Below are 14,907 nucleotides of genomic sequence, written 5' to 3'. Positions count from 1 at the left end.
CACAAAATAAAGGATATTAGAGTGGGGACCAAAACACGGTAACAGACATGATAAAATTTGCAACATGTTTGAAGTGGGAAGTGTAGAAGGAAGACTAAAGGTTAAAAATAATGTAAAAATATATTGCAAAGTAAACAAGTTTTATGGGTTGTTAGGGTGATTATTATTATTTTTTTTAATCTGAAGGACTGAATATATTTTGGAAAACCACCACACCATACAGGACAATAGAGCAAAAACACCTACATAAAAAAAATCCAGGGAACCAAACCACAACCTCTGCAACAATAGAGAGCAAAAAAGGTCAGACTTGGTCAATGACAGCAAACTTTTTTCATGTTTCTTTCCACTTCCAACTTAGGATCAATCAAGAAAGCCAAATGTGCTGCTGAGACTACCCTGGTAGCTAGCTTATCTTCAGCTTCCCCACACCAACAACCTCCAACCAAAGCATAACTGAATCCTTCCTTTTTTATTAACTAATGAAGTTTTCTCATTCTCCTGACTGCCTTTAAGTCTCTGCCAAAGACAAGTGATGGTGGCTGGCTCCCTTGCTACAGAAAGCTCTGAATAAGTAGCCTTGATTTATTCCCATTTGCATGGTCTTCATGTATTTCCAACAACCCCAGTTCATATACACATGCCAACAAACACAAACAAAAATAAATAACTGCGAAATATGTTTCATAGTAAAATACATATCCCCATAGATGTATTATAAGTAATGTCTTCTGAAATTTTCTATTCCATTGCATAAAAAAGTAAATGTTGGCCCCAAATCACTAAAATTATTTAATGGCCCATTAACCAGTATGACTTTTATATTGAAAAATAGTTGTGTACATGTATATTTTAAAGCTTATTTGACCCCACAGTCATCTGTTCACTGAGTATCTCTTAAGACTTGTTTCCTTAGGACACCCTTGGGGAAGGCTAAATTTGAATAGAGGTTACTAGAAGAATAGAGATGTGATTGACAATCAGAATAAACACTTGGGTTTTAATGAAAGGTATTTAGCTCAATTTAAATCACATTGATTAAGAAATTGCAATTCAGAGAAACAGAAAAAAATACTAAAATTGAGAAAGAAAAGAGTTTTATAAAATTCTAGTCCTTTCTGAAGCTTATTTAAAGGTCATTTAGTTTAACTTTCCTCTCAACCAACAATTTTGTTTTCCTATTCTAGTATCTATTATTAAAATGGGACTGCTGCTTTAGGCAGAGTAAATATAAACAAAGACTAAACCCCTGTCTATTAGAAAGGGAAGGGACAGTGTAAGGGCAAGCACAAAATAAAAAGAGGCTTAATTTTTTAGGGTTAGGGTTAGGGTTAGTGTTAGGATCGAAATGAGAGGAGACTCCCGTTGAAAATAAGAGAAGAGAGACTCCTTTTCACCTCCCTTTATCTCAGATCCCTCACTTTAGAAAAATTGTAATTGTCAGATTTTTCTTTTTCAAGTATATGTAATTTTTAAAATACTAAATAAGCCCTTTGCTATTCTCAAAATTTAAAAATTCTTCCTTAAGGACCTGTAAGCCATTTCTTTGGAATATAACCATCTAGGAAGAGAGCACTGTAATCTCCCAGTTTCTGTGAAAAGGTAGGAGTCCAACATATGCCAAGTTGCAAAACTACCTCCTGCCATAAAGATATGTTGTTGTTTTTTTTTTCTTCAGAAAAAGCCAATTTATTTTTTCTTTGAATAAAGCCAACACAGATGGTCACCCCAATTATAGGTGAGTTTAAGATAAACTATGAGTGACAAACAGTGGTGTCAAGTTCTTTTACTTGAGAACAAGCTACCTTTTCTTGTGAGAACATGTGTCTAATGACGTTATATCTGCTTGGCTATTTAAAAGGCTAACGCGTCTTTCTGGCTTTTCAATCTCTTTAGCAGATTGCCTAAGATGCACATCTTGTTCTCGTTTAATGCTTATTCAATAATAAAAATAGTTTTCTTTCTATACTGCTTTTGTGGAGAGGCTTTCGGTGCTGGCCAATTATGTTTTTAATCACGTTAACCCAACACCAGTCACATACAGAAATTACAACTTTTTTTTTTTTTTTTTCTTAGTGGAAAAAGCTTGTATTTATTAACATTTGGTTTTGTTTTTGTATTAAGGTTTGGAGTAAAAAGAATTGGGTATGGGGGAAAGACAAAGAAAGTCTTGAAAAAGATGTAGTGGCCCAAGTGTGAAGGGAAGCAAAGTCTAAAAAATCTCTTGCTTCATGAGTATTTATACTTTACACACATTTTAAAAAATCATAATTTCTTGCTTAGGGTGGGTAGAGCAGAAGTCTTTATACTGTGATACATACTAGATAAGCATAAATTCCCATAAGACTTCTGTTGAGAGATTTTGACAAAAGCTTTGTACTTTGTAAGAGGTATTGCATATTTCTGCTTCCCTTTCTGGGACTCCTGTCATTTGCTGCTCCAAGGATAAGAGACCCTGGAGTAGACCTGAATTAGAACCACTTTCTGGAGCCAAAGTCCAGCCAGCCAACAGGCTAAAGGAGAGCCCCACAGGCCGGCTCACTACATCAAACTAATTGCTGTTGATTCACAGAAAAAAAGAGCAATAAATAAATACTTCTTATTTTATAATAGAGTGGATATTTTAGCAGCATTATTGCAAAGATAGTAACTGATATAAGTGCTTACAAATGAAGATAGCCTAACAATAGATACATCTTAATTAAGTAAATGGTGAAAGGCTTTAAGGTACTTATAATCTCTATTTTCACGAGAAGAAAAAAATTTTATCAGGGTAATTTCTGACCTCATGAGGAGATTTTCCTTGAAAAAAAAATAATAATAGGCCAGAAGGCCCAAAATGAAGACAGAGGCACCATTAAAAAAAGGACATTGCGATTTATACAAAATAAAGGCTGTAAAGAAGAAGGAGGAGAAAACATAATATGACAGGAAAAGGTAGGAAGAGTTGAACTAGTTCTGTGGATTGTTGAGTCTTTAAGAAGTAAAAATTTCTATTTTCATGTGCCTAACACCAAGCAAAATAACTGGCATCTAATATGTTATTTTATCTTTTTTATATTCATGAATCATGAGGGAAATCAGAGGTAGAAATATTGGAACTCAAAGCTAGGCTTCATTAAAACCCACAGTCTACCCTGATTAGTTATAACTGGACTAATTCCAAAAAGAGTAATCTGGATTTTTGAATTGTCATTATAATTGATTTTCTGAGAACCTTTCTAAACAAAAATACAATTTGTATATCAATATCATTGTTATTTATGTATTTATTTATGTATTTATGTGTTTATTTATTTACTTTTTTAGAGTCACAGTCTTCTTTGTCACCCAGGCTGGAGTGCAGTGGCCAGATAATGGCTCACTGCAGCTGACTGAGGCCTCCAATTCTTGGGCTCAAATATAATCCTGCCTCAGCTTCCTGAGTATCTGGGACTACAGGAGCATTACACCATGCCTGGATATTTTATTTTTATTTGTTTTTATTTTTTGTAGAGACAGGGTCTTGTTATGTTGCCCAGGCTGGTCTTAAAATTATGACCTCAAGTAATCCTCCCACCTCAGCTTCCTGAGTAGCTGAGACTACAGGTGCGCACCACCATGCCCAACTAAATATTAAAATGTTATCTAGAGATGGAATCTTGCTTTGTTGTCCAGGCTGATCTTGAACTTCTAGACTTAAGCCATCCTCCTCCCTCAGTTTCTTAACTTGCTGATATTACAGGTGTGAGCCACCATGTCTGGACTATTTTTATTTATTTTGATAATTACTTACTTCTAGAACATATCAAGGTGTTCTAGAAGAGCCTTACTTAGGGCACTATGCCTAACTATTAAACTACTGGTGGTATGTGAACCTTTGTTGGCTTGGAGCCATTATGTTTATGGCCTGATAGGAGACGCAAGAATAACTGAGAAGCTCTGGCTTTTGAACTTTGCTGGCCCGTGAGAATGATTTTGAGCTCAGAGAGAGGATGATGTTGGAGTTAGTAGGTAAAATCTCTGACACTCTGTTTGCAAGTCAGTGATACTACAGACCTCAGATACTATAGACCTGTCCTCCAGGGTGGTGACACTGTCATCTACCACCACAAATGTTCTCAGAGCTTAAACTGTGAGCTTAAGATGACCCACTATGAAGAGGAGGATCCTCAATGAAATGTTAACTTGACATCAAACCAACAAACAACAATAAAAACACCTTGTAAGTTGGGAGAAGGGGTAATTAAAATTTTATTTTAATTAAATGCAGTCTGATTCAAAAATTTAAGTAATATTGAGGTAATTTAGTTTCTATTAAACAGATCTTTTTACCTTTTAAGTGGTTGATTCATGTTAATTATTCACCTACTCCTGTTCCTTTTTAAAATGGTTAATCACAGGGTTGGATTTATGGGACAGTGAGTAGAGTATCAGGACAGGAGTCCCCACAATTGTAGGATGGATTTTATGTTACTGCTGATGTAGAGTAGCTGGATTAATATTTCCTTGGACTGATGAGTTTTCAAATGTAATTATTCTGGTTTTGACTTTTAGGGTATATTGGGAATTTTAAGGATCTGGGCATTAAGAAATTTGTGCCTTGTAGCCTTTTAATCTTGAATATCTGCTAGTCCATAAGTTTTACAAGGAATTCTGCATCTAATTATTAAGACAGTTAGGAATTACTGCAATCCCTTGACATGCCAAGACTGTGTAGAATCAAAAATTAAAAAAAAAAAAAAAAAAAGCCTGAAGTTTCTGTCGTAACATATTGAATGGAAAACTTAACTTACTTAGGTGCTGCAGACTTCCTTCAGGAGACCCAACTCAACATTTGGGGAAGCTAGTTATTAGTCTGTCTCTAAAAATAGATTCTAAAGGACAGGGCCAAGATGGCCTACAAGAAGGAGTGTCGATTGGAGGCTCTCATCAAAAAGAACCAAACAGCATGCAAATCCAGCACCAGCAACTGATATCCAAGTATCCAGGTTCTGTCATCAGGACTAACTAGGTGGCTGGCATGACCAACAGAGAGAAAGGAAGAGCAGTGTGGTTCAGCAGCCCACCTGAGAGCCACAGGGGGCAGGGTAGATCCCACCCCTTAGCCAAGGGAGGCAGTGAGTGTGCTACGCAGTCTGGGAAACTGTGCTGTTTCCATGGAACTGTGCAACCCATAGATCAGAAGATCCCACTCATGAGTCCAAATATCAATAGCCAAATTGATCAAGTGGAAGAAAAAATATCAGAGTGTGAAGATCATCTTGCTGAAATAAGACAGGCAGACAATATTAGAAAAAAAAAAAAAAAAGAGTGAAAAAGAACAAACAAAACATCCGAGAAATATGGGACTGTGTAAAAAGACCGAACCTACCATTGATCAGAGAACCTGAAAGAGATGGGGAGAATGGAACCAAGTTGGAAAACACACTTCAAGATGTTATCCAGGAGAACCTCCCCATTCTAGCAAGACAGGCCAGCATTCAAATTCAGGAAATACAAAAAACATCACTAAGGTACTACATGAGAAGATCAACCCCAATATACACAATCATCAGATTCTCCAAGGTTGAAATAAAGGAAAAAATGTTAAGGACAGCCAGAGAAAAAGGCCAGGTCTCCTACAAATGGAAGTCCATCAGACTATAAAGAGATCTTTCAGCAGAAACCCTGCAAGCCAGAAGAGAGTGGGGGCCAATATTCAACATTCTTAAAAGAAAAGAATTTTCAATCCAGAATTTCATATCCAGCCAAACTAAGCTTCATAAGGGAAGGAAAAACAACATCCATCTCAGACAAGCAAATGCTGAAAGATTTTGTCACCACCAGGCCTGCCTTGCAAGAACTCCTGAAGGAAGCACTAAATAGTGGAAGAAAAAAAACAGTACCAGACACTGGAAAAATACACCGAAATGTAAAGACAAAGACACTATGAAGAAACTATGCCAACTAGTGTGCAAAATAACCAGATAGCATCATGATGACAGGATCAAATTCCCACATAACAATATTAACCTTAAATATAAATGAGCTAAGTGCCTAAATTAAGAGACACAGACTGGCAGATTGGATGAACAGTCAAGACTCATCAGTGTGCTGTATTCAGGAGACCCATCTTATGTGCATAGACACACATAGGCTCAAAATAAAAGGATGGAGAAAGAAAAATTTACCAAGCAAATTGAAAAAACAACAACAACAACAACAACAACAGAACAGGAAAAAAAATTAAAAAAGCAGGGGTTGCAATGTTAGTCTCTGACAAAACAGACTTCTAACCAACAAAGATAAAAAAAGACAAAGAAGGGCATTACATGATGGTAAAGGGATCAATTCAACATGAAGAGCTAACTATTCTAAATATATATGTACCCAATACAGGAGCTCCCAGATTCATAAAACAAGTTCTTAGAGACCTACAAAGAGACTTAGACTCCCACACAATAATAGTCAGATATTTAACACCCCACTGTCAATATCAGACAGATCAACAAGACAGAAAATTAACAAGGATATTCAGGACTTCAAATCAGTTCCGGATCAAGTGGACCTAATCAACATCTACAGAACTCTCCACCGCAAATCAACGGAATATACATTCTTCTCAGTGCCACATAGTACTTATTCTAAAATCAACCACATAATTAGAAGTAAAACTCTTCAGCAAATGCAAAAAAGCTGAAATAATAATTTAAAAAAAAAAACAGTCTCTCAGACCACAGTGCAATCAAATTAGAACTCAGGATTATGAAACTCACTCAAAAACCACATAACTACATGAAAATTGAATAACCTGTTTCTGAAAGACTCCCCATTAAGAATAATGAAATTAAGGAAGAAATCAAGAAGTTATTTGAAAGCATTGAGAATAAAGAGACAACATGCCAGAATCTCTGGGACACAGCTAAAGCAGTGTTTAGAGGGAAATTTATAACACTAAATGCCTACATCATAAAGCTAGAAAGATCTTAAATTGAGACCCTAATATCACAATTAAAAGAACTAGAGAAACAAGAGCAAATAAATCCAAAAGCCAGCAGAAGACAAAAAATAACTACGCAGTGCATAAATGAAGGAGATAGAGGCACGAAAAACCCTTCAAAAAAATCAAAGAATCCAAGAGCTGTTTGTTTGAAAAAATTAACAAAATAGAAAGACCACTAGGTACACTAATAAAGGAGAAAAGAGGGAAGAATCAAATAGACACAATAAAAAATGTCACAATAAAAATGACACACTGACCCCACATAAATACAAACTAACATCAAAGAATACTATAAACACCTCTATGCAAATAAACTAGAAAATCTAGAAGAAACTGATAAATTCCTGGACTCGCATACCCCCCCAAAACTAAACCAGAAAGAAGTTGAATCCCTGAGAGACCAATAACAAGTTCTGAAATTTAGGCAATAATTAATATTATACCAACCAAAAAAATCTCAGGACAAGATAGATTCACAATGAAATTCTGCCAGCGGTACAAAGAGGAGTTGGTACCATTCCTTCTGAGACTATTCCAAAGAATTGAAAAGGAGAGACTCCTCCCTAAAGCAGTTTTTGAGGCCAGCATCATCCTGATACCAAAACCTGGCAGAGACACAACAACAAAAAAAGAAAACTTCAGTCCAATATCCCTGATAAACATCAAAGCGAAACATCTCAATAAAATACTGGCAAACTGAATCCAGCTACACATCAAAAAGTGTATCCATCATGATGAAGTCAGCTTCATCCCTGGAATGCAATGCTGGTTCAACATACACAAATCAGCAAATGTAATCCATCACATAAACAGAACCAATGACGTAAACCACATGATTATTTCAATAGCACAGGAAAGGCCTTTGCTAAAATTTTACATTCCCTCATGTTAAAAATTTTTGATAAACAAGATATTCATGCAAAATATCTCAAAATAATAAGAGTTGTTTATGAAAAACCCACAGCCAATATCATACTGAGTGGGCAAAAGCTGGAAGCATTCCCTTTCAAAACTGGCACAAAATAAGGATGCACGCTCTCCCTACTCTTATTCAGCATAGTATTAGAAGATCTGTCCAGGGCAATCAGGCAAGAGAAAGAAATAAAGGATATTCAAATAGGAAGAGAGGAAGTCAAATTGTTTCTGTTTTCAGACTACATGATTCTGTATTTGCAAAACCCCATTGTCTCAGCCCAAAAATTCCTTAAGCTGATGAGCACTTCAGCAAAGTCTCAGGATACAAAATCCATGTGCAAAATCACAAGCATTTCTATATGCCAATTATAGACAAGGAGAGAGCCACATAATGAATAAACTCCCATTCACAATTGCTACAAAAGAATAAAATTCCTAGGAATACAGCTAACAAGAAACGTGAAGGAGTTCTTCAAGGAGAACTACAAACCACTGCTCAAGGAAATAAGAGAAAACACAAACAAATGGAAAAACATTCCATGTTTATATATAGGAAGAATCAATATTGTGAAAATGACCATATTGTGCAAAGTAATTTTTAAATTCAATGTTATTCCTGTCAAATTACCATTGACATTCTTCACATAATTACAAAAAGAACCACTTTAAATTTCATATGGAACCAATGAAGAGCCCATATAGCCATGGCAATCCTAAGCAATAAGAACAAACCTGGAGGCATCACGCTACCTGACTTCAAACTATACTACAAGGCTACGGTTACCAAAACAGCATAGTACAGGTACCAAAACAGAAATAAAGACCGATGGAACAGAACAGAGACTTCAGAAATAACACCACACATCTGCAACCATCTGATCTTGTATAAACATGACAAAAAGCAAACAATGGGTAAAGAATTCCCTATTTAATAAATGGCGCTCAGAAAATTGGCTAGCCACATGCAGAAAACTGAAACTGGACCCCTTCCTTACACCTCATACAAAAATTAACTCAAGATGTATTAAAGACTTAAATGTAAAACCATAAAAACCCTAGAAGAAAACCTAGGCAATAACATTCAGGATATAGGCATGGGCAAATATTTCATGATGAAAATGTCAAAAGCAATTGCAAAAGAAGCTAAAATTGACAAATGGGATCTAATTAAACTAAAGAGCCTCTGTACAGCAAAAGAAAGAATCATCAGAGTGAACAACAACCTACAGAATGGGAGAAATTTTTTTCAATCTGTTCATCTGACAAAGGTCTAATATCCAGAATCTACAAGGAAATTAAATTCATCAGAAAAAAACAAACAACCCCATAAAAAGGAGGTGAAGGACATGAACAGACACTTCTCAAAAGAAGGCATTTTTGTGGCCAAAAAACTTACGACGAAAAGCTCAACATCATTGATCGTTAGAGAAATGCAAATCATAACCAAAATGAGATACCATCTCTTGCCAGTCAGAATGGCAATTATTAAAAAGAAACAATGCTGGTGAGGCTGTGGAGAAATAGGAATGCTTTTACATTGTTGGTGGGAATATGAATTAATTCAATCACAGTGGAAGACAGTGTGGCAATTCCTCAAGGATCTAGAACCAGAAATACCATTTGACCCAGCAGTCCCATTAGGGGTATATACCCAAAGGAATGTAAATCATTCTACTATAAAGACACACGAACACCTATGTTTATTGCAGCACTATTTACAATAGCAAAGATATGGAACCAACCCAAATGCCCATCAATGATAGACTGAATAGAGAAAATGTGGTACATACATACCATGGAATACTGTGCAGCTATAAAAAGGAATGAGATCATGTCCTTTGCAGGGACATGGATGAAGCTGGAAGCCACCATCCTCAGCAAACTAACAAAGGAACAGAAAACCAAACATCTCATGTTTCCACTCATAAGTGGGAGTTGAACAAGAGGAACACGTGGATACATGGAGGGGAACAACACCCACCAGGACCTGTCAGGGTGTGGAGGGCAAGGAGAAGGAGAGCATCAGGACAAATACCTTATGCATGTAGGGCTGAAAACCTAGATGATGGGTTGATCGGTGCAGCAAACCACTATGGCTCACGTATACCTAAGTACTAAATCTGCATGTTCTGCACATGTATCTCAGAACTTAAAGTAAAATAAAAAATAGACTTTAGTGAGAGAAAAGAAGTAACTAGCACCGTGTTATTTATTTGCATAATCCTCAGCTTCATGGTGGTTCTGGCTATAGGTTTTTCATTTCCTCTACTTTTGTATTTTTCTCCTCCTGTTTTGTAGTGAGCCTGAAGAACTAAATTGCACACGTATAAAGGCCATCTCTTCTGTATACTATGGAGGACACTCTGTAATATGAGTACGTTACTCTTGAGAGGTTTCATAATAAATGAAGAATTCATGAAATTCATTTTTCTCTGACAAAGGCTGGCTTCAAGCCTGTTGTCTCAACTCAACTCAACTCGACTCAACTCAACTCAACTCAACTCAAAATCACACTTTGATAGGCAAAGGGTGAACTATTTCATTCTCTCTTCACTGCTTTATATGAATAATTCCTGTTCTAATGCCTGTGTGTATATACATATATGCATAAATGATGACGGTAATATGCATAACAATGCAAGAGAGAAAAGTATCACATAACAAAACAATTTAATATTTAAATATTTATAATTTAGACTTTTAACTATTTCACCTTGAATATTCCTATTTATCATTTAGGACTTATGTAAGGTGTCTATCCTTGGACAGCTTTTACAGTACCCCCCATTTTTAGCAAATCATTTCTGTTTGCTCTGAGCACATATTAAAATAACCTATTTATATGTACCTGTCCTCACTTATCTGAAGGTGTATAGATGTATGAACCTTGTCTGCTTTGTCTTCTCAACCCCATTACCTAACACAGTGCCTGGGACATAGGAGGTAATTTAAAAGAAAAACTTCTTAAGTTTAAATTAAATCTATTTATTAGATGGAGATTAGTATTGAGCTCTGTGTAAAAGATTTAAAACTGTACACCTGTCAAATGAAGAGAAAGCATTTTTCTTTAAAAATTCACTCTGAATTTATTAAAGACATTATTCTGATATCAGAACATACCAACTATCAAATTGAAAACCATATGTATTATATCAAACTTCATGTAAAAAAATTTCATTAGACAAAACATAAGTAAAGGATCCTAGAAATATATAAATACTGTATGTTGCTGCCATGGATAACAGCAAGAGAATTAGAGGTCAGATTAGAAGACTAAGTAAAAGTTATGACTATTTTACAGAAAGATAAATTATAATTTAAGGTATAAAGGTCAGCAATATAATATGTCCCCCAAAAAATCAAGGAAAGAAAGAGTAGGTATACTGCTTAGCTTGTGCTGCTATACCAAAATACTCAGTGGCTTTGAAAACTGGCACAAGACAGGGATGCCCTCTCTCACCACTCCTATTCAACATAGTGTTGGAAGTTATGGCCAGGGCAATCAGGCAGGAGAAAGAAATAAAGGGTATTCAATTAGGAAAACAAGAAGTCAAATTGTCCCTGTTTGCAGATGACATGACTGTATGTTTAGAAAAACCCATCGTCTCACCCCAAAATATCTTTAAGCTGATAAGCAACTTCAGCAAAGTCTCAGGATACAAAATCAATGTGCAAAAATCACAAGCATTCTTATACACCAATAACAGACAAACAGAGAGACAAATCATGAGTGAACTCCCATTCACAATTGCTTCAAAGAGAATAAAATACCTAGGAATCCAATTTACAAGGAATTTGAAGAACCTCTTCAGGGAGAACTACAAACCACTGCTCAACGAAATGAAAGAGGACACAAGCAAATGGAAGAACATTCCATGCTCATGGATAGGAAGAATCAGTATCATGAAAATGGCCATACCGCCCAAGGTAATTTATAGATTCAACACCATCCCCATCAGCTACCAATGACTTTCTTCACAGAATTGGGAAAAAAAAACTACTTTATTTTTTTTTTTTTTTTTTTTTTTTTGAGATGGAGTCTCGCTCTGTCACCCAGGCTGGAGTGCAGTGGCCGGATCTCTGCTCACTGCAAGCTCTGCCTCCCGGGTTTATGCCATTCTCCTGGCTCAGCCTCCCGAGTAGCTGGGACTACAGGCGCTCGCCACCTCGCCCGGCTAGTTTTTTGTACTTTTTAGTAGAGACGGGGTTTCACCGTGTTAGCCAGGATGGTCTCGATCTCCTGACCTTGTGATCCGCCCGTCTCGGCCTCCCAAAGTGCTAGGATTACAGGCTTGAGCCACCGCGCCCGGCCTAAAAAACTACTTTAAAGTTCATATGGAACCAAAAAAGAGCGCACATTGCCAAGACAATCCTAATCCAAAAGAACAAAGCTGGAGGCATCACGCTACCTGACTTCAAACTATACTACACAGCTGCAGTAACCAAAACAGCATGGTACTGGTACCAAAACAGAGATATAGACCAATGAAACAGAACAGAGCCCTCAGAAATAATACCACACATCTACAACCATCTGATCTTTGATAAACCTGACAAAAATCAAGAAATGGGGAAAGGATTCCCTACTTAATAAATGGTGCTGAGAAAACTGGCTAGCCATATGTAGAAAGCTAAAACTGAATCTCTTCCTTACACCTTATATACAAGCTGGGAATTGAATGATGAGAACACTTGGACACAGCAAGGGGAACATCACACACCTGGACCTGTTGTGGTGGAGGAAGGAGGAGGGAAAGCATTAGGAGATATACCTAATGTAAATGATGAGTTAATGACTGCAGCACACCAACATGGCACATGTATACATATGTAACAAACCTGCACTTTGTGCACATGTACCCTAGAACTTAAAGTATAATAATACAAAAAAAAGACTTAAGAGTTGGCTTAAACAACAGGTGTTTATTTCTCACAGTTCTGGAGGCTGGGAAGTCTAAGATCAGGGTGCTGGCAGCTTTGGTTTTGATGAAAGCTCTTTTTCTAGCTCACAGGTGGCTGCCTTCTTGATATATCCTCGCATGGGGAAAAGAGAGAGAGAGAGACAGACAGACAGAGAGACAGAGGGAGATTTCATGTCTCTTCTTAGAAGAGCACTGATCCCATCATGAGAGCTTGACCTTTCAAAGGCCCCATCTCCAAATACCATCATATTGGGAGTTAGGACTTTAGCATATGAAGTTTATGGGGACACAATTCAGTCCATAGCAGTAGGTAGAAGACTGAAAAAGTAAAAAGAATTAATAATAGTACAGAAAAATCTATTAGCAAAGAGTCTTATATGTAACATTTGAGGTAGTTATGAAGAATTAATATTCAACAGTTATTCCAAACTTTATTTGAAATACCTTTCAGTACTAAAAAAATAAAGGAACAAATAAGCATAGAAACAGCAATCCCTTTCTCAAACACCTTTGCAACTAGCCTCCTAACTGTGGATTAGATGTAGTCAATTAGGTAAGATTTAAAAAGTGACAGAGACAAAGAAACTACCTTTCTCACCTTTCCTGTGCTTTTGGTCATGAAGACAAGCGTGGTCACTGGGTTTCTCTGAAGTCAAATCCCTTTGTCAAGTCATGACTTCAAGAGTACTGATTTTTGAATGGAAGTCTTTATTGATGCTAAGCTCAACTTCTTGATTTCCCCTGACCTAACTGTGGCAAAGGTACCATTCATTTGGTAGTTTGTTTCTTGCTATTCTTATAGTCTCTCCTAGAAACCTGGTCTAGAATCTGCTCTTTTAACCATTCCAACAATTTTGTTAACCAACTCATCTGACTTTAAATCCCTTTCTGCTTAAAACGCTAGATTTTTTTTTTCTTTTATTTTCGTTTCTTTTTTTTTTTTCCTTCTTTCAACTGATCCCTGACTAATAGAGGAATGTGACCTTCAAATGTGACAAATTCAAATATGTAAATTTGAATACAGTAAAAACCAAGTATCACATAGTTCACCTACAAAATGGTCGTTTTCCAAAACTTAATATTTTAAACTGTCCTAGGCCTATATGGACCCTACATAAATGCAAGGAATCATATTCATTTGCATGTAGATCTGGGAGTAAACTGTGAATTGAGATGGTGACACTCTGAACTGCAGCACAGTACCTATCCAGGATGTGATTAATTGGTTCAACAATCATTCACTAAAACTTCCAATGTGCTAAGCACAGTGCCAGATTCTGACAATGTAAATAAGCGATGCTGTTGCTTCTTGAAGAGTTCACAGTCTAGATTTCAGATAAATGATATGTGGAATACAGGTAATATTCTAAGATAAATTTATATATTTTCTGTTTATACATATTTTATTAAATAATATGAAAGCAGAGGGAGAGAGTAATCTTCAAGAGAAGTTTGTATGACTTTAGTATTCTGAAATTGTCAGTTTGGAATGTATCCTCATCTCCTATTTTCACTGTATATGTTGTTTCACTTTCTACAAAATCTAGTTCAAGTCTGAATTCATTTGTGACCCTACAGTGCTTTAACACTAGAACAGGATCTATCAATAAATTAGTATCCATATATATGGTTAAATCCCAACTCTAGATTAGAGTTGCTCAGATCAATAGTTCAATGCCTTACCTGTAGTAGATCTCACACGTATCAATTATATAATGTTTCTTTGACTTGTTAATTATCAAAGATATTCTGACAGCTTTGATATGTGAACAATTGGAAAAATCACCACGAAAAACTGAATCTATGTGGCTTATTTGACCTTGGTAACAATCACATTAGAAACGTTAAAATGTTGGCCAAGCGTGGTGGCTCATGCCTGTAATCACAGCACTTTGGGAGGCCGAGGTGGGTGGATCACCTGAGGTCAGGAGTTTCAAATCAGCCTGGCCAACATAGTGAGACCCTGTCTCTACTAAAAGTACAAAAATTAGCTGGGCATGGTGGTGGGAGGCCTGTAATCCCAGCTACTCAGGAGGCCGAAGCATGAGAATCACTTGAACCTGGGAGGCAGAGTTTGCAGTGAACTGAGATCCTGCCACTGCACTC

The 14,907-nt window shown here is 36.5% G+C and overlaps 1 protein-coding gene across 7 annotated transcripts in view; it reads right to left on the bottom strand.

The window, feature by feature from the left end:
* ATP8B3 (ATPase phospholipid transporting 8B3) overlaps positions 1–14,907 on the bottom strand; it is an 84,961-nt gene that overhangs the window by 52,299 nt on the left and 17,755 nt on the right. The window lies entirely within an intron of this gene.

This window comes from Papio anubis, chromosome 20 (genome assembly GCF_008728515.1).
Source record: "Papio anubis isolate 15944 chromosome 20, Panubis1.0, whole genome shotgun sequence".
Classification (NCBI taxonomy): domain Eukaryota; kingdom Metazoa; phylum Chordata; class Mammalia; order Primates; family Cercopithecidae; genus Papio; species Papio anubis.
Note: the sequence above shows the minus strand (reverse complement) of the source record. Positions and strands in the feature narration are given on the sequence as shown.